The sequence below is a fragment of the Equus przewalskii genome, chromosome 24, assembly GCF_037783145.1.
Source record: "Equus przewalskii isolate Varuska chromosome 24, EquPr2, whole genome shotgun sequence".
Lineage (NCBI taxonomy): Eukaryota > Metazoa > Chordata > Mammalia > Perissodactyla > Equidae > Equus > Equus przewalskii.
Genome location: NC_091854.1, coordinates 21,447,945 through 21,468,577, shown reverse-complemented (window position 1 = coordinate 21,468,577; position 20,633 = coordinate 21,447,945). Strand labels below are relative to the sequence as shown.

Sequence of the window (20,633 nt, the reverse complement as noted above, 5' to 3'; positions counted from 1 at the left end):
ACCGACAAGGTTTAATTTTAATATTATCTCTGCAAACTGTGGCAGAACTTGCAAAATAAGATAACTTTCTTCCTGTTTTTCTTAGAAGCCTATCAACTAGAAGCTCCGAAAACAAATGTTTACCATGAATGATGTTTTATTCTTAGAGAGCCCTACAAATTAGAATAGCCCATGCTGAATGCATTTGAAAAATGGCATCTGTTATTTATTTTCTAACTTTCTACACTCTGTTACAGACAGAGATAACTTATTATTTAGCACTGACGGTCTAGTCAGTGGTTTTATTATCTGGTACACTTTCTGACCCTATTGATTTACCCTGAAAGTCTAATTTAGTGTGAGAGACCACCTGTGACTTGTGTACATTTCAGAACATGGAAGCATCTTTCCCAGCAGCTTGCACCTTCTGATTTCCTTTGCACATGAGAGTTGATGTGGAAAAGGCAGCTGAGCAGAGGTTGGCAATCTTTCAGAAGTGCCATGCCAAGTCTCCATTTATTCACCCTAATTTATGGTTTTCCGAGCCAGGAAGAGCCTGCTCTCCTCCAAACCACTGGAGGCTGAGAACTTCCAAGACAGAGTGAGGCTACAGAAACTGAAATTATTATTGTATGATAGATTTTCCCTTTTTTTTCTTTCCCCAAAAACAAAACTGAAAAAGCTGATTCCAATTTTGTGTAATCCAGGCAGAATGGTGATATATGTGATGAGGCAGTTGGTGGACAAGATTGCAGTCCTGAAATTCTGTGAAACTTTTCATGCAGCATTTGTTCATTTATGCAAGCACAACTGTAGACATGGACTATGCATTCATTTAGTCATCCATTCATTCGATCAATGTTGAGCCCCTAACTTTACATATGCAATACTTAATTGTTTTTAAGAATTAGTAAGAAAATGTATTTAAAGTACTTAACACAGTACATGGCTCATAGTAGGTATTCAGTAACAAAAGCCATTAGTTTTAATCTTCTCTCTCTCTTTTTTTTTTTTGGCTGGGGAAGATTCACCTTTGGCTGACATCCATTGCCAATCCTCCTCTTATTTTTTTGCTTGAGGAAGATTAGCCCTGAACTAACATCTGTGCCAGTCTTCCTCTATTTCGTATGTGTGATGCTGCCACAACATGGCTGGTGAGTGGAGTAGGTCCATGGCTGGGGATCTGAACCCATGAACCTGGGCCACCGAAATGGAGGGCGTGGAACTTTAACCACTGGGCCATGGGGCCAGGCTCTTAATCTTCTCTTGAAAATTTTTACAAAAGTAATGAAGGTACATAGTAGAGAACCTATAGTGCAGGAGAGTTGGAATAAAAAGCAGCAGATCCCATGCTGCTTCTGTTCTTTTCCAGTCTTATTCTCCAGAGCCTTAATTTTTAAAAAAATTCAGTTCTTTCAATAGCTCCTCTATAGCCTTAGGTAATCCAGGTGCCAGCAGTGATGCATCCTCCACTGTGCTCTTGTGGTAAGTTCCCTGCAGGGTCAGTCTAGATTCAGCCTGGTCCAGGGCACGTGTTCCTCTTACCCTTTTTCAGGTGAGGGTCTTATAAGCATCTGTGATTACTGAACACCTGAGCTACTGTCCAGGGGGACTAATTGGCACGGGGTGGGGAGGACAGCTCATCTTCCCAGTCCCTTCTGCATTGCTTTCCAGACCTCTGTGCCAGCTGGTTCCCTTTCTGTCCTTCCAGGATGTCTTCCCGGTCCTTTCACTGTGTGGCCCCTTCCTTCTCTCACACTAGTCTCCACGTCCAGTCTTATTCGGCCTCTCCAAGAAGAAAAGCCCTGCCAACCTCTTAGCCTGGCTCTTTGAATCTTTGTTTTGCCCTGTAGTGTGGACCAGGAGTACGTGTGGAAGGAGAAGACTACCTCTTGGAGTACACATGAGACAAAAGATCTGGAGGGAAATGCACAAAGAGCATCTAGGTTAATATTTTGAGATAGAACCATCCTGCCTTGTCTTATGTTTCCTTGATTTATCAACCTTAGACGTTATTTATGGACGCCCCTCTGTAAAGAAGGAGGCCTGAGCTCATCTTTTCCTCCTACCTTTTTTCCTTCCCTTCCCAAGGGAAAGGAAAGCTCGATGGTTATGTTAGTATTTTGCTCATGGTTAGTTCTCTTTTTTAATTTTAAATACTAACCTTAAACTTCTATTTTTTGTTCCATCCTCTTTAGACAGCCTCTCTCGTCTCTCCACCAAGATGAGCATGCTAGCTCCCAACTCTTCTCTCCCCTTTGGCATTGTCAAGGCAGCTAATGTTCTGTTCTGTTCTATAGCCATATTTAAAGTTTCCAAGTTTTGCATATAGCTTAATTATAAAAGTTGAAAACCAATAAACAGGATTTATATTATAATGTTGATTAGCAAAATTTGAAAATGGGCTATGTATTAGATAGCATTGTTTCACTATTAAAATTCCTCAATTTGGTAAATATATTGTGGTTATATAAGGGACCATCACTATACTTAAAAGAAATATGCTGGAAGGTCATGAGGTCTGCAATGTATTTTCTAATAGTTTAGCAAAAATATGTATATGTAGAAATATATAGAGATGGATGACAGATGGCTAAAGAGATAAATTATGTGTGATAAGATGTCAACAACTGGTCATTCGAGGAGCAGAAGATATGCATGTTCATTTCTTTATTCATGTAACTTTTTTGTTGGTTTAAATTTTTTCAAAATAAAAATTTGAAGGAAAAAAACTAGTCCATTTCAAAGTCCAGAAATTTGAACAAGTTTAAAATAGATGAATGTGTTGAATTCTTCCATCTCTCTCACAAAATTTGCCAAGTACTGAATTCAAAAGGGATATTTGAGCTTCAATTTTTTAAGGTGTGACTACTGAGAGTTAATAAGATTAAGAAAAAACATGAAAATGTCCTTTGAGTGACACATTTTATATTTTTTTTTATTTTTTTTTTTTAAGATTTTTTTTTTTTATTTTTTCCTTTTTCTCCCAAAAGCCCCCCGGTACATAGTTGTGTATTCTTCGTTGTGGGTTCTTCTAGTTGTGGCATGTGGGACGCTGCCTCAGCGTGGTCTGATGAGCAGTGCCATGTCCGCGCCCAGGATTCGAACTGAGGAAACACTGGGCCGCCTGCAGCGGAGAGCGCGAACTTAACCACTCGGCCACGGGGCCAGCCCCTGAGTGACACATTTTAAAAGCATTAGTTTGAATCAGATTTCTTTGGCTCAAGTGCAATTAATAGTCTAATAAAAGAATCATCAATAAGATGGGTAAATGTGTGAATCATGTCTTAGGTTTTTAAACCAAGACAGGTGGAAAATAAACACGTTTTCCAGCTTCTTAGATAAGCTTTCTATTATACCAACTCTGTGACATGGATTAAAATTATGGTAATGGATTAAAAGTATTGTTTTATCTCATCGAAAACATGAAATATGATTGTCATAAAGTCTTTTAGTACTTACACTAATATAGGGGCTGACAGTTGTGAGGCAAACACTAGGTTGCTGGAGCTTTCCCCAGCATTATTATTCTGATATATGATCATACTATTTTAAACACCACATCTCAATTTTCTGACACATTTTTCACTTTTATAGTTCTAAGGATTTGCAGCATCACATTCTTCTCTAACTCCTTGCTCATGTGACTAAGAAGAGTGTTAAACTAAATATGAAAGTTCAGAGTGTAACTTAGTGTTGAGAAGTAAAACAGAGCTTGCCCTGGATCATGAATGCTAATCAGCTCGTGATGATAGATTAATTTGCTAGAATTTCTTTTGGGTGGGCATGTCTGTATTCACATGTGAGATCGGGCTATAGTTTTCCTTCTGTGTATTAACTGTCAAGCTTTGGCATTAGATTTATGCTAGTTTTATAAAATAAATTGGCTAACTTTCTTTTTGTTCAGCTTGGGAACAGATTATGTAGCATATCATTAGGTTTTTTTTGAAGATTTCAAAGAATTTTTTCCCAAAGAAATGTCTGTCTTAAATTTCTCTTTGGAAATATTTCATTGATAACATTTTCAATTTCTTTCATGATTACCTCTACTGTTTTTAAGTCCTTCTTGAGTCCATTTAAAAAATTCATACATTCCCAGAAAATTCCCTTTTTATCTAGATATTCAAGTTTCTTAGTATAAAGTGCATATAATGTTCTATGATACATTTTAAATCCATTATATCTATGCTTTTATATTATTTTGATAAATTCTAATTTGCTTTGTGTTTTCTCTTTTTTTTCTGTCTTTCTTAGGTTTCCATGTTTACCTATTTTGTTCGTTTTCCTAACAAACCAGCTCTTATATTTATTTGTCCATTTTATAATTGATTTATTACCAATTTTATCTTTATACTTTTTTTTTTTAAGATTTTATTTTTTTCCTTTCTCTCCCCAAAGCCCCCTGGTACATAGTTGTATATTCTTCGTTGTGGGTCCTTCTGGTTGTGGCATGTGGGACGCTGCCTCAGCATGGTTTGATGAGCAGTGCCATGTCCCTGCCCAGGATTCGAACCAACGAAACACTGGGCTGCCTGCAGCGAAGCACGCGAACTTAACCACTCGGCCAAGGTGCCAGCCCCCAATTTTATCTTTATACTTTTTTTTCCATAGTTCATGATAAATGGGGACATCCCATTTGCCTAGGACATTTTCCTGTGTGCCTACTGCCCCCATAGAATTATCAATAACACCCTTTTTCCTCTTCAAAAATATGTCAGTTGTATGATAAGTTTTACGGTCATTCTACAATTTCCCAAATACAACTTTAACAGCAGGTTATAATTATAATGTGTGCATTCTCAACCAGAATGATGTTGCGTCCATGGGGGGGTGACAATTGATTCTGCGAGGTTCGAGTGGAGCAGAAGTTCTTTGACACTATAATGATTTGTGGCCATCCAAAGGGCCACAGTACATAGATAATATACAGTCTATCTGTGGTATTAAATTTCATGGGGGTGAGAATATAATTAGGAAAAAATTATCTAAACAGGCTCCTTAGAGGGATGATAATGAAAATATGGTTGAGAAATACTGTTGTCATGCTATTTGAATATTGCCGTTGATTATTTTATTTCCTTTTTTGACTTAATATAATTCAAAAGTAATTGTAGTTTCTGTTTAACCAATAAGCTATTTTTTTAACACTGAATGCTCTTGTGGACATCACTCGTGACATCAGTGCTGTCTACACAGTTGTCCAGTCAGTCTCCATGGCTGACTTCGCTTCACTGTCTGACCTGGTTGATTTCTTCTTTCTTCTAACAGCATGAATGCTACTGGCCCTGTAGGAGTCAGTGAACTGACAGTGATGAGCTCAGAGCTGTGCCCGTCTCCTGTTTTTCCCTCTACCTTGTTGGCTGTTTTCAGACTTTGTTAGCTTTTTCACCTCTGGCTGATTTCCAATTGCTGGAGTACTAAAAAGCTTAAGCCTGGGTCCTCTTTTCTTCTCTGTCTATGTTTTATTCCCTGGTGATCTTATCCAATTCTATTGCTTGCAATTCTCTTGTATAACTTTATCCCTTCCCCCTGACACCTACCATGAGTTCCTAACTTGTATATCCCATTGCCTGCTTGACACTCCCACGTGGCTGTCTAATAGTTACCTCATTAGGCACATGTTCAAAGTAGAGTTTTCTCTTCACACCTGTTCTTCTCCATTCTTCCCCATTTCAGTAAGTGGCACTGCCATCTACTCAGTTTCTCAAGCCAAAAACCTAAAAAGCATCCTAGAGATTTACCTGCCTGCCTTCCTCCACATACCATCTATCGGCATGCCAGCCGGTTATATCTCCAAACTTGTCTACTTCTCTTGATTTTCCCTGTTACTCTCCAAACCAAGACGCCATCAACATTCACCTGGACTGGTCTCCTGCTTCCACTCTCATCTCCCAGCCACCAGCTCCATCATCCATTCTCCAAAGCTTCCAAAGAGATCTTTTAAAAATATGAATCAGATTACTTGGCTCCTCTCCTTAAAATCTCTATTGGCCTTTCACTGCAAACAGAATAAATGCCAAGCTCCTTATCATGGCTGATAAGGAACCCTGCTTACATCTCTCCCCCAGCCACACTTGCCTCCTTCTATTCCCAGAGCATGCCACACGTGGTTCTGCCATGGGGTTGCTTGCTGTTTCCTCTACCTGGACACTCTTCAGGCCATGGTCTTCATATGTCTGGCCATTCTTGTCTGAAAAGTCTCAGTTCTCTTGTCGCTTCCTCAGAGAGGCCTTCCCTTCTGGGACGATAACTCACATTGGCCCCTGTGCTCCGGTGACTATTAAGTTGCCCTATCCAGTTTCATTGTTTTGAACTGGAGTCCTTATTGCAGAAATTTGGCCAAGGTTCCAATTGGGTGGTCCCATCTGATTTGGGGCTGGGCCTCCCTAGTCAGGGCTGAGCAGGTAAGACAGTAAAGATTAGGAGGACATCTGGGTGTGGCCTCAGATCTGAGATATGATGTTGGGGGCCAGGCTGCATGTGAGGCCTGCATCATTAGGCTCCTCATTCGGGCCCTTCACCACGCCATTGTCTACCACCATGGAGAAACTCTTGAGTCATTCATCTCCAAAGAGTAGTTACAATGAGTCATCTAGTAATAAATCTGTCTCCTTCCCAAGGACCCAAGGGTGTTAGGCAGGAGCTGAACTTTGCCTTCCATATTGTGGGCTTGTTCCCGCTCACCAGTCACAAAGACACTGACACTCAGACACGGACTTAGAACCCCCTTGGCCTTCACATCCCAGCCTGGTCCACAAACCCAGCACATGGTCTTGGGACATCCCAGGGTAGAGAGATCCCTCTTGCCCTTGTACAGGTCTGCCAGGTTCACCTTGTTCCCAGGCTCCCTTCAAATAGCACCAACGCCAAGATGGCATCTCCCACCTTGATAGGGGCTATGGCTGCAGAAGCACTGCTGAAACTGTGGTCCATCTGGTGGCCGTCCTGCTCCTGCTGCTGCTGTTGCCACAGACTCACAGTGGCTGCCCCAGTGAGTACTAATGAGTACCAGGCCCTGCTTGGCCACCAGCCCCAGGACAGAGCCCTGAGGCCACGACCACCCTGCCTCCCTGCCTGGCTGCTGCCTGTCCTGTACAGTGGTCTTAGAGCTTATCTTAGATTTGAGTATGGCTTGTTCTTTCTGTTGGCCTCCCACTTCTGCCTTGTCAACTGCGTGAAAGAAGGGACCTGTTGCTCTGTTAACAACTCATCCTCAATAGCTAGAATAGCACCTGTCTCACAATAGGTCTTTGTGTGTATATTTGATATAGTGGACTTTTGGCTTAATTCTCGTAGATCCAAATGATGCATCTTAAATCATTAAATGCTGAGGGTGTGCTGTATTTAGAAGTTTTTGTTGATTGATTGGTTGGTTGGTTTTTAAAATCAACTCAGGCTTGGGTATGTGCGATTTTATGGAATTTGGTGAGATGTGACCCTGTGTGGACGGGTGTATGGGAATTCTGCTTTGCCCTTATTTCTCCAGAACTTCTGTGAATGTTGGTTTGGAGAGTGTAGCCAGTATTGACAATTTACATTTATCTATATTTAGCTGTCAAGTTGATTATTTATCCCTTGCATTCTGCCGTTTTTCTTTTTTATTCTGGTCCTTCAAAACAAAGCAAAGCAAAACAAAACTGTTTGGGTAAACTCTTATGGAGATAAGAAGAGAAAATTTAAGGGGTAACAAATACTAAACTATTTGAAATAATTTTTGGATGCAGAGGCTGACTTTATTGACTAAAACAGAATTGAAGACGTACCTGTGAATTGAATTGAATTGAATATATTTAGTGTCTCATCAGGGTGATTAGTATGGCACATGTGTTGGTTGTTTCCAGAACAATCAGGTGGATTCTTTTTTGCTTAAATTCAAAGAGATTTGGATTGATATAAAAAATCCCCCCCCAGAATTAATTTTCTCTCTCAGAGATACCATGCTGTCAGAATTTCTTTAAAATGACCCATGAGCTTATCGCCTAGCAGCTTTGGATCAGTGATGATTCTTCTAAAGAAACCTTTTATTTATTTTTTTCTAATTGTAGAATAATATATATTCATTGTAAAGAAATAAAGTAGAAATTGTGCATGTTCCAAAGAACGTTTCCATTTAAATGTATTTCCTTTCAGTCCTTTTTCTGATATATGATCTTTTTCTCCTCCACTTTGAGGTATGCATTGTGATTCCCTTTGTGATAAAGAGGATCAGTCTGCCAGCTCCTTTCCTTTTGTAGACTGCCACCTTCCCCACCCACCCAGAAAAAGTGTATTCTGGATTTCGCTTGGTTTGCAGCAATTTAGGCTAGATGAATTATAAAACGTAGAATCTGTAATCTGAATTTGGCCCACTCTGTATCAGAAAAAATAGCTTCCCCCACAGGCAGAGAGGAAACTTGACGTATCACCAGAGAACCAACTCTTTTGATACATATTTCATGATCGCAGCTGAGGCTTTTCCAAACTCAGAGTGCCGTATCATTCATTCACTCCTTAAACTACAAGATTATTTTTGGCTCTTTGTGTTGGCACGTGGGACTTCCCGTTACTGATCTGCATGAACCATTTATCAAGTCAAGGGTTTAATCCATCAAAGTCAGAATTTCTTTGTTCTGCCTCTTTCTGTCTTGCCTTTCCATATGGTGTCATCTTGTATGTGTATATCATTGGCTTAAAGAAGGTTGTTTGGAATGCAAGGATTTATCACGTTTCTCTGCTTTTTAAAAATAGTATATTATGGAGCAAGGTGATATTTTACAGGCACTGATACTTATATTGTTAATCAGTTTCTAGAACATTAATTTTCAAACCTGTTCCTTTGCTAGTATTCCTGTTTCTGTTCTTGCCAGTAGCTCCTACTTTTCCTACTCACTCAATCTGAAAACCTGAATCATCTTTGAGTTCCTTGTCTCTCATTTTCCAAACATTTATTGAATTGTCAAATCATTTGGATTCTACCTCCTGCATATTTCTTGAGTCCGCTTTTCATCGCCTTTTTTTTACTGGACCCTTGATGCTGCCTGTTGTCTTCTAAGAAGCAAGGCTATCTGTTTAGAATGCTTTTGATAAGCTCCAGATATAAACACCAAAACAAGTTAAGGGATGCATTCAATAACACTGAGTGCCTTCCATGTGTTGAATCCTGTTCTAAGCTCATAACAGTGAACAATAAAGACATTTTGCCTAGTGGAGCTTACTTTCTAGTGGCGAACAGGGAAGAGAGACAAAAAATAACACAAGGAAGTAAAATATAGTATGTTGGATGTTGTTAAGTGCTGTGAAGATAAGTAAAACAATGAAAGACATAGGGAGAGCTAGAGTGGATAAGGAAGGTATAGATACAAAGTAGGTGAGGGAGATGATGACGAACGTTCATTGAAACTTAAAGGAGTATCATGAACAAAAAAATAGAGCAAAAGGCATTCGAATTCTATCACTGTTTCTTGAATCTCCTAGTCCTAATGCTAAACCATAGTGATAATCTATGCCTGAGTATAATTGAATAAGAGCTGTTACAATAGCCATCAAGCTACTCTCCTCAGGTCAGTACTTTCAGTGAAACCATACTGAGATCTAAATATAGGCATTGTACTGACAATAACTAAATAAGGAAAGAAGGAAGGAAGGAAGGAAAGAATTGTGCTTGAGAGAAAGTCCTAAGCTCGGTCTAAAGACATGTATCCACAATAGGTAACTCAAGGGAGACAAGATGGCACGTCTGGGGACCAGAGTGAAACACAAATGAGAATCATGAACAATATTTAGCAAACCCTTCCTGTCAATAGGAAAAAGTCTAAAATCTTCAGCCTAATACTCACAGCCCTCCACCAAATGGTTTTCCAACCTCTTTCCCTAATCATGCTTCCCCTTCACACTCACAGCACCAGTCTTCTGGTTTCCTTCCTTGCTGCCTTTATTTGTTTTTTCTAGCTGGAAGATCTTTCCTTACCATCTCTTCAGTGTCTAAATTCTATCCACCCTACTGGACTCAACTCAAATGTTTCCTTTTCTATAAAAACTTAATGAAAATAATTACCTTCTCTTTTGAATGTTAATAACAAACTCTTTCTTGGCACTTTGCACTATATTTACTTATATGTGAGTGTGCCTCCACATTTCTGTTAGACTTAAAGCTCTTTGAGATAAGCTTCTACTCTGACTGATCATTTCTTCTTCCCCATGCCCAGCAAGTGACCAGCAGGGAAAAGGTAATAATTAACAAAAGTGTTCAGTGTCGTGTTCAAGGAAAATATTGTCTTGCTGGAATGCCTCCAGACAAAGGACTTGGAAATGGGAAAATGTCATGAAATGCCTAAAATAGGTAAGAGGCATCGGATGTTTAGCTTGGGCAGGAGAAAAGTAATGATAAGCAAGGTTTTTCATTCTTCGTCTTTTCCTTCTTCTTCCACTCCCTCCTCCTTCTCTCCCCCTTCTCTTCCTTTCCCTTCTTCCTCTTTTTCTTCCTCATTTTTCTTGTCTTTTTCTTTAAAAAAAGATTTTATTTATTTATTTTCCCTTCTTCTCCCCTCAGCCCCCTAGTACATAGTTGTATACTGTAGTTGTGAGCGCCTCTGGCTGTGCTATGTGAGACACCACCTCAGCATGGCCTGACGAGCGGTGCCGTGTCTGCGCCCAGGATCCAAACCAGTGAAACCCCGGGCCGCCGAAGCAGAGCGCGCGAACTTAACCGCTGGGCCACGGGGTCTGCACTCCTTGTCTTTTTCTTAACTGAATCTCTGGCAATATTCATCAGTGTTTACCACTTCTTTTTTTTGAAACATTTTTTTCCCTTCATTGTCCGTGACATGAAATGATCTTTTTGTCTCCTTTACTGGTTTCTGTTCTCCTGTCTAGTATTTAAATGTTGGAATCCAAGCTCAGTCTTAGCTACTCTTCTTCTCAGTTCTGACTTATTGATGCTTGTGGCTTCAATTACAACCTACGTGGTGGAGATTAATGAAATTATATATCCACCTCAGGCAAAGCCGCTAAACCCCCAAGTGCTCACGCATTTCCTTCAAGATACCTCAAAGACTCTTCAGGCCCAACACGTAAAAGCACGACTCATTAACCTTTTCCACTCTTTCCAATTTTAATGAATGGCACTATAGGCCTTCCATGTGCCCAAACCCGAATTCTAGAAGTCATCCCTGATGTCCCCTTCTTCCTTATTCCTCATATCCAATCCATTTGCAAGGTCTCAGTTTTTATCTTCTACTATATCTAGAACCCATATAGAGATAGACTGTTTCCAAGCAAGAGGACACCATCATGTCTTGCCTGGACTGCTCCAATAGCCTCTAACTGGGCTTCTCATATCCACATTTGCCTCTTCCATTCTGTTCTCCACAGTTCTCTACAGTTACCAGGGTGGTGTTTTTGAAGTGCAGATTTTATGACCATATTTCCCTGGGTAAGACTGTCAATGGTAACATGTGTCTTCCTCATGGATATGGCCCACAGGGCTGGCCCTCCTGCCTCTCTAGCCTCATCTCACAACTTGCTCTCCTCCCCTTCCTTCACTCCATCTTTTAAGCATGGAGAAGAAACTGTTTCTTCTTTCTGGGATCCTCTTCTCTCCCTTCTTCACCTACCTACCCTTCAGATATTTCACTTCTCAGATAAATCATCAGTTCTTTGAGAAAGCATCTGATCTCCCTGATTAGGGCAAATCCACCCTTAGACTCTTATGGCACCATGTTATGAAAACACATCTTGCTATTATAATTTTACATTTGTTGTTGATGATATCTGGGAGGGGTATGGGGAGAAGGAGAGTTGTAAGAGATAAAACAAGAGAGAACCTATGAGCCAGATTATGAAGAATTTAGGAAACCATGTGAAGACATTTTGGACTTTACCTTGGAGGCAGTGGGGAGCCATTAAATTGTTTGAAGGGGAAATGACGGGATCATATTTACATTTTATAGGTGATATGGGTTGAATTGTGCCCCCCACCCCAGTTCATATATTGAAATCCTAACCCTAGTACTGCAGAATGTGACTTTATTTGGAAATAGGGTCATTACAGATGTAATTAGTTAAGATGATGTCATGTTGGAGTACGATGAGCCACTACTCCAATATGACTAGTGTCCTTATTTTTAAAAATGCCAAGTGAAGGGATAGACATGTATACAGGGAGAATACCTTGTGAAGATTGGAGCTATGCTGTCACAAACCAAGGAACTATCAGAAATTAGGAGAGAGGCCTGGAGCAGATTCTTTTCTAGGGCCTTCAGAGGGAGCATGGCTTGATCTCATCTTGAAATCAATACCTTGGTCTCAGACTTCTAGCCTCCAGAACTGTAAGACAATAAGTTTGTGTTGTTTAAGCCACTCAATTTGTGGGACTTTGTTACAGCAGACATAGCAAACTCATAGAATAAGGACAAATCTGACTGCATGTGGAGAATGGTTTGGAAGTATGTGAAACTGGATATGGGGAGACAATTTGGGGCCATCAAAATAAGAGGTGATAGTGACTGTGGGAAAGATTAGAGAGCTAATTTGAAAGTAAATCAACGAGGATGGATGAACGATTAGACTTGGATTGTTGAAAGAGAAGAAAGGATTGAGAAATCACGAATGACTTAGTGGATGACTCCCAAATATATGTTTTTAGCTGACACCTCTCTTTCTCCCGTCTTCCAGATTCTCATATCCAAATACTAAGTCAACGCCACTTGGATTTTCCACAGGCACTTTGATGAATGTTTAAATAAATGAATGAACTAATTACTAATACTTAATAAGAGTTACCATGTAGATGAAAGAGGAGAGACAGTGTGTTACTCCTCCAAATAATTGTACGCTAAAGGGAGATATACTTTAATTCTACCTAAGTAAGAACTTTTAATGAACCAGAACGCCCCAAAATGGAATGGATGCTCTTGGGAGGTAGATTTTTTTTCTCTGATGTCTTTAAGCTGAGTCGAAATAACTATAATTCTACGACTTCAGTCTATTTTTCTCTCTCTCTTTTGCATTCCTATAGCTCTTTGTTTATAGCTGTCATATTGTTCTCTTTACATTCTAATTATAGAGAGGCCTGGCCATCTTCCCTGTTTTGCGATAAGATCCCTAAGAGCAAAGACTATGTTTTGTTCATTTTGCCAGTTCCTGTAGCCCAACACTAAGCTGTATAACTTAGTGACAGCTGCTGTCTTGAGAATGAACACATTTGAGCTCCTATTTCAAATATAATCTACCCCAGCTATTTCTTTCAATAGTTTAAGTAATAAATATACCTGTCTATTTCCTTGCTTAATAATGAAAATATGAAGTGTTGAGAGGAAATAATTCTGGTAGCTAATCAATATCCCGGTTATCAATTATCCATGCTGGATTATATTTTGCATTAATTTGATTCCATGCACTGCAGTATATGGTATGTGTGTTGTGCAAAGGCATAATTGCTTGTGTTCATACATAATAAGTAGGTTGGGGAATTTGCCTGATGCTATATCTTAGTTATTAATAGTGATTGTCAAGTGTACATTTCTAGTTTAGAACTTCATTGGCCTTCTGGGAGTCAGTGTCTCAATTTCAGGGAAAATTTAAACCTTTCCTTTCATCTACTCCTATTCATTTAATCCTGTCAAAATAGGAGATTTTGTGTCTAAGAAAGAAGAGCTAGAGGCTAATTAAAACTGATGGCAAGGGTTTCATGGCCCTCTTATTTCTCTGCAAATGAGTGATGGACTAAATGTAAATGAGTCAGAAACATACCTTAGGTTATTTTTTTTAATTGTGTTAAAAAATATGTAACATAAAATTTACAATTTTAACCGCTTTTAAGTGTACAGTTCAGTATTGTTAAGTATATTCACATTATTGTGCAACAGATCTCCAGAAATTTTTTGTCTTGCAAAATGGAAACTCTACACCAATTAAACCACAACTCTCCATTCTCCCCTCCCTCAGCCCCTGGTAACCACCATTCAACTTTCTGTTTCTTCAAATTTGACTTTATATATCTCATATAAGTAGAATCATACAATATTTGCTTTTTGTGAATCGCTTATTTCACTTAACATAGTGTCTTCCACATTCATCCATGTGTCGCATGTGACAGGATTTCCTTCCTTTTTAAGGTGGAATAATATTCCAGTGTATATAGAGACCACATTTTGTTTATCCGTTAATCTGTTGATGGACATTTGGATTCCTTCTACCTCTTGGCTACTGTGCTATTTTTAAACTAAATGTTTGAAAATATAAAGTTCTTAGATCAATTTAGATTAATTTTCCCTCTGTAAAAATGAAGGAAGAATATTTTAATACACTTGAAAAATTCTCAAAAATCTTTGTCACTTAAGCCTTCTTTTTCTAGATTTTTATTTTCTGACAATAACGGTACCAAATATTTCTCTGGGTAGAAATACATTGTGAAACTCAGTGAGTACGAGGCCCATTTAAAAATCTAAGACAGATATTGGATATTTTGGCACATAGGTGAATAGACTATGGCGATGAATAACTCTTGACCTCCTGATGGATCAAGGAGACTTTGTACAGAATTATTAAGACAAACTTCTCCCTTTAAAAACTCTTCAAAAGTTAAATTCCTTTCCATACTTGCTGAAGATAAAGCTATTATTTTTGTCTCGGCACTAGAGTGAATGGAATTTTCTGTGATATCTGAAATAATTCTGGGACCTAAGAGTCTGTGGCTTAGAGGTTTGTGCCAGTGAAAAATCAATGTCATCCACATAATTAAGATCTTTTCAAAAGAGAATTCACAAGAGCTTTGAGTATATATGTAAAAGTGGCCTAGAATTCCTTCAAAATAAAGACAAGCATAGTCTTTTTCCATGTTCTGAAAATTGATAAACTAACAGAGCCATTTACACTGTCTGAATTTTCTGAAGATTAGGTTCATTAGTTTAATTCGTGGTTATCGTTCTTGTGTCAACTGCGTGGATATATGCATCTATAAATACAATCTTCCACTTTCTCTCTCTTCTTTACTCTCACCCTCAAGTCCTTGTATTATCCACAATCCCTGGAAAAATATATGTGTTAGGTGTGAAATTACAGAATTGCCAGCATCAGAAAAACCTATTGCTTTGTTACTTCAGACTGAGTCCCTCCCATTTCTCTGTTCACATTGGATGGTTTCCCTATTTTCAAAATTAACTTCTAGAATTCTTGTTCTCTAAGATGACTCATAATCCATTTCAGAGTTCCTTACCTTTATGCCATGTTTTCTTTATAAATCAATCTGTGCATGAAAATTCAATTTTAAATCAGCTTAATTTTGTCCAATGCACCTTTTTTTGCTTTCAAGAAAACAGGCAAGAAATCTGTGAGTTCAAGTCCATGATCTTCTTTTTAAAACCTAACCTGATTGACCCCTCCAAATTCTTTTTCCATGACTTTTAATTTAGCTTCTAAAATGAAGTATCTCCTATTTATATTGTTAGACATTTGAAAGTTGATCTTAAGTGCAAAAAATGTGTAGTCAGTTCTAGTTGATTTCTGAATTTGTTGAAACATCAACAAATTTGAATTTGTTGAAAAAATTGTAGGTTTTTTCCTCATGGATTATCTACTTACCAAAAGAAGCAAATGATAAGAATAAGAATAAATATAAGGATACAGGTTGCAAAATGATTGCCATGGACCATGATCTTTCTCCCATTTTGAACATCTTACTTCACTGAGAAGTTCTAGGTCCTTCCGTATGTGGTTTGTGTTCTTCTCTCTGATTGTGGATATAAAACGATTAAAAAGAATGTTCCCACCCAGAAAGCATTAAGGTGCCACTGATGTCATAACTTAAAATCAATCAAGAGATCACCTTTTCTTCTGGGTAAAAACTGCCTCAGATCTTTCTGGTCTGGCAGAAAATCTAAGTGCTGAAAACAGAAAATGATTGCGTAGAAATAGCAATGCTGCTAAGCATAAGATTTGGAAGGTAGCACTTTTCAGGGAAAATTGGAATAAATAAAGCTCCCTAGAAATACAGTTAATGAAATCTCTATTGTATAAGAGAGACTGAGAAGTCTTTATAGTAAGTATTAAAAATTCTGCCATAAGGAAGTGACCGTTCTAGCAGCTCAGTGTTAGGAAGTGACAGTGCAGGACTCCGAGGCAGAGAAACAGTAGGACTGCAAAATCGAGACAAAGAAAGGCAGGAGAAGATATAAACTACGCCAGAAAGAACATTCTCTGAGTGACACCTGGCTAATTCCCTAGAAGGACATGGGGGTTGATACCAGAAACGTATGGGTCATTATTTATGTAATTATGCTTGTTAACTAAAGAGTAAACTATACATAAAATTCTCATTTCATAGTATGAATTCAATCATTATTGCTTTCTCTTTTCATTTATCCTTTAAGTAAATATACATTAAGGACCTACAAATGTTTCAGGCACTGACCTATATGGTGAAAAGGACATAGCTTTGCCCTCAAGGATCTTCTAGGAATGGGGCAGAAGGCAGGAAAGAAACCATACTCTGTGGTAAGCACAGTGCACTATGGGAACAGGAAGTGAGGATATTTATCTGAATCCTTGTGGGCAAAGGAAATAAATGTAACTAAGAGCAAAGGATGGTAGGATTATAGGAGAGTAGGGGAGAAGTTTCCAGGCAGAAGCAGGTACTAAATTTTGAATGTGGCAAAAGTTCAGTGAAGGTTTTGTTGTTACTGTAAAACCCCAAGGGAAAGGGCCTCTGCTTCTGCTATAGAGAGCTCTCTGAACGGGATGCATGTCAAGGTGATTTCAGTCACACTGTCAGTGCTTGGAAATCAATAGTTTCAGCCCTACTTTAGCTAAGTGCCCTTTGGGCAGTCTGTGACCACTAAACGGCGTGTGCCCCTCTCCTGCCCTCCTGCCAGCTGCTGCTCTGCTGACGTGGAGGACAGCGCCTCTCTGTCCCCGTCAGTGTCTTACACTCTTTTTAGAGAGAGTCCCAGCACCATGCTGTCTGGTCTCCAGTGTTTGACAGAATTTTTAGTAAAATATCTCTTTCCTTTTCAGTATAGCTTATTATCTCCCCAGAACCAAATAACTCTATTTGACTTATAAGACTAGCTTGGAGCCAGATCAGATGTAAATAGAATAACTCTTCTCTCTACCAAGACCAAGGCTTTCTTACCGGGTCCAAATTGTGGGGTTCAGCCCTTGGGAAGAATAACTTCCCAGAAAGCTCTTCTATCTCTTAGAGGCACACACTTCAAGGGGCCTGCCCCCTAATTTGTCAACATGCCCAGACATCACCTTGAATCCTAGCCAGAGCAAGCGGAGACCTTGGCCACAGAAGAATCTCTTTTTTTTTTTTCCTCTTCCACTTGCAGGAAGAACAGCTAACAATAAATACTTACATGGGGCTCACTATGCACCAGGCATTTACTATCTGTGAGCTGTTTACCGTTGTAACTTAATTAACTGCCGTGGCAATCTACTGCAGTATCTTTATATTACCAAAGAAAAAACTGTGGCACAGAGAAATTAACTACATTGCCCAAAGTCACACAGTTAGTAATTTGTGGAGCTAGGAGTTGAACTTAGACAATCTGATCCTGAGTCAGTGCATTAAACCATTTCACTGACGCGGTCATCATTGACCTCCTCTCTCCCCCAGCTCCCCATAGTACATACAGCCTCCATTCTATCTGCCTCTCTCTTAGAATCTCAGAAAATAGGAATGAAGGAGAGACAGGAAACAGATAAGTGTGCGTGACTTACAGTAGAGGCTGAGACTGGAGTAGAAATGTTCAGAGACCACGTTAGATATTAGGCAATACTATCTCTACAATAGGTGGAAAATTCCAAATCCGGGTATTGTGAGCCTTGAACATCATGAGGAAAATGCAAATGCCCTTGAATGGCTATGCTGCTTTCTCTTTTCAAAGAGCTAGCTTGGAACACTGAAAAGATGTGCCTATTCACTAAGTGTTTTTCACTGACTCTGAAGTAGTTTTAGCCACAAAAAGATGTTTTTCCTAGAATTGAAATCAATTTGTGAAATAATGTGAGAATATAATGCCTGTTCCTGTTCTTCCTGGTGACAATGAAGCAGAAACCAAGCACGAGAAATGTGGCCACCCTGTTAGACTAGGTACTCCTTCTCTAGAGTGATGACACCATGAAATGCTTCTCACCATTCTATTTTGCAAATAACAATCAGTAAATTAGTAATAATAAGCTTAATGAACTCACTTGTGACTCAGGAACTGACCAGTGTGGGTCTGAAGATATCAGATCCTAATTGCTTTGTGAAAACCGTCTTCATTCCAGGCTTGATTAAATTAGCATTAAACAGGTAACTTGTCTGCTTTTCAATGTAAAAATCTTCCTTTTTCCTTCTAAACTTTTGCCTATAATTTCCATCTTCAGTGGTTAGTTCTCATTTCACAAGATCATTTCTTTTATAGGAGATTCCCAGACTAAAGCCTGCTCTTTCTGACCCAAAGAAACTGTTTTTTCATAAACTCATAGGCATTAAAATATCTTTCACAAGGTCACCCAAAGTGACTTGTTCAGGGCCTTTAAAGTCAATATAGCAATAAATTGAGAAATCAGATTTTCTCTCCTCTATTTTTCCAAAAGTATAGTGGATGAAATGAACCATCACTTTTTTGGTCCCAGAAACTGATTTATATAGAGAATAGAAAGTGTTTTGGGGAAGTTTATTTTCCCACTGATAAAGCCAGATTTTGTTACAATATAATGAATCCATTCATCTTGGCATCCATCCATCCATTCAGTCATCCACCCACCCATCCACCCACTCAGCAGCCACCTATCCAACCATCCACCCATCCATCCATCCACCCAACCACCCATCCACCCATCCATCCATCCAATCTAAAATTTCCACCACCCATTTTATCTTCCTTCTCTGCTTTGTTTTTCCTATTTGCACTTACAGTCTCCTACTATTCTACACGACTTACTTATTTTGTTTATTGTCTGTCCAATACTTTAGAATGTGAATTCTATTAGGTCAGAAATGCTAGTTCACTTTATTCATAGCATATTCCCAGTACTTAGAACAGTATCTGGGAATAAGTGATAATAAATGTAAGGAATGTTAAGTAAATTGTTATTAGATAAATATTTACTTAATGTCCACTACTTTTCAAAGTGCTGGACTGAGAGCCAAAAAGAATTTAATCTGAAACATATGGATCTCACTCTGGAAGAGATTCCAGGCTAATAAAGCCATTACCAAAATATATCCTTTAAACGGCCACACTATACAGGGAAAAGTGGTTGTTTCCATATGAGAAATGAAGCAGAAGTGCTGTACTTGTCCCTGAGACAAAGGCTTCCCTGGGGAAGTGACATACGAGATAGACATTGAACAAGGGGAAGGATTTGGAAATGGGGAATTGGGGTGGAAAGGCATTCTAGAAAGAAAAGTGATAGTAGGAATTAACAAGTGGAGGTGAGAAACACAGGACAGAAAGGAGATGGAGCAGCAAGTGGTTCTGGTTAGAGGAAGCTTGGAGACCTGAAAGATAATAACAGAAGGTCTATTTGGAAAGGGTGATTGGGTCAAACTGTGAAGGATTTTGATGTCATTTGTTGGCAGTGGTGAGTCTAAGATTCTCCTTCTCTGGTGTTGGAACCTTTCCATCTTCCTTGCATTATAACTTCTGAGTGACAATATTTTGTGCTTCATGTTTTGGATTTTAAGTCAGCAGCTTGGCCAACGCAGTTTCTAGAGCCTGGAATGAATCTTGTGTGAAATGCAGATTTAGTCTTTGATCCACATTTTGTAGGTCAACAAGCTCACTTACTTGGCAGTAATTACAGGGCTCACAAGGATGTCGTTCTTGAATAATTTATCTAATATATTAGCCACAAACAAGCTTGCACCACTGAGCAGCTCAGTCTCTCTGCTTCTAGAAGCTTTGCAGTAGGGAGCTATGAATTGTCCCCAGTTCCAAGAGATTTCTTCGAGGTTGATCTGGAGTATGGATTTCTACCTTTACAAGTGTTTCAGCCCTAGAGCTGTGTAATAACAGATAGTATTTTCTGCTCCTAGTATCATTTAGGGAGGACACCAAAAAAGTTTTTGTCTTCGCATGTGAGCCTGTCGAGTGTGTCCTTGTTCCATAACTGTACTTTGGCACCAGGAAGAAGAGATAGCAGCTTTCAAGTGATAGGAGAAGCAGACTGATTAAGAGCTCTGCATGGGCAGACGGTACTAAAGCTGCTCGATAGAACTTGCCTAAAACTTTGGGGATTTTAATGGAAAAATTTCCAATTTTGGATCTTGGTAGAATTTATTATTTCATCCATTCCCAATTCCTTTTCCTCTAAGTTCCTTCCCCCTACTGCCACCATTGTCCTATCTTTCCAGGAGCTCAGATCTGAAACTTCAATGTCAATAGGAAAAACTAATGTAACATAATTCACTTGTTTTCAAAATAATAATCATAATTTACTTAAATTATCACCAAAGGCCAGAGCTAATTTCCATGGCATGGGTGTTTGTTTTTTCAGTTCGTCTTCTCCCATTATTTTCACCTCCTATCTCTTGAATAAATTCTGAAATGGGAAGAACATCAAATCCTAATCCAGGAGGTGGTGATCTGAGAGTGTGAGTTCTCACACTTTGATGGATGTAGCAAAGCCACTTCCTCACAAAAGCCAGCAAAGTCATTTTCCCAATGACTTCCCTGATGAGACCA

General features: G+C 39.0%; 1 protein-coding gene and 1 pseudogene across 8 annotated transcripts in view; one reads left to right on the top strand and one right to left on the bottom strand.

Annotated features, from left to right (window-relative positions):
* ST6GALNAC3 (ST6 N-acetylgalactosaminide alpha-2,6-sialyltransferase 3) overlaps window positions 1–20,633 on the top strand; it is a 498,766-nt gene that overhangs the window by 251,318 nt on the left and 226,815 nt on the right. The window lies entirely within an intron of this gene.
* Window positions 6,423–6,912, bottom strand: LOC103549431 (peroxiredoxin-5, mitochondrial pseudogene; annotated as a pseudogene).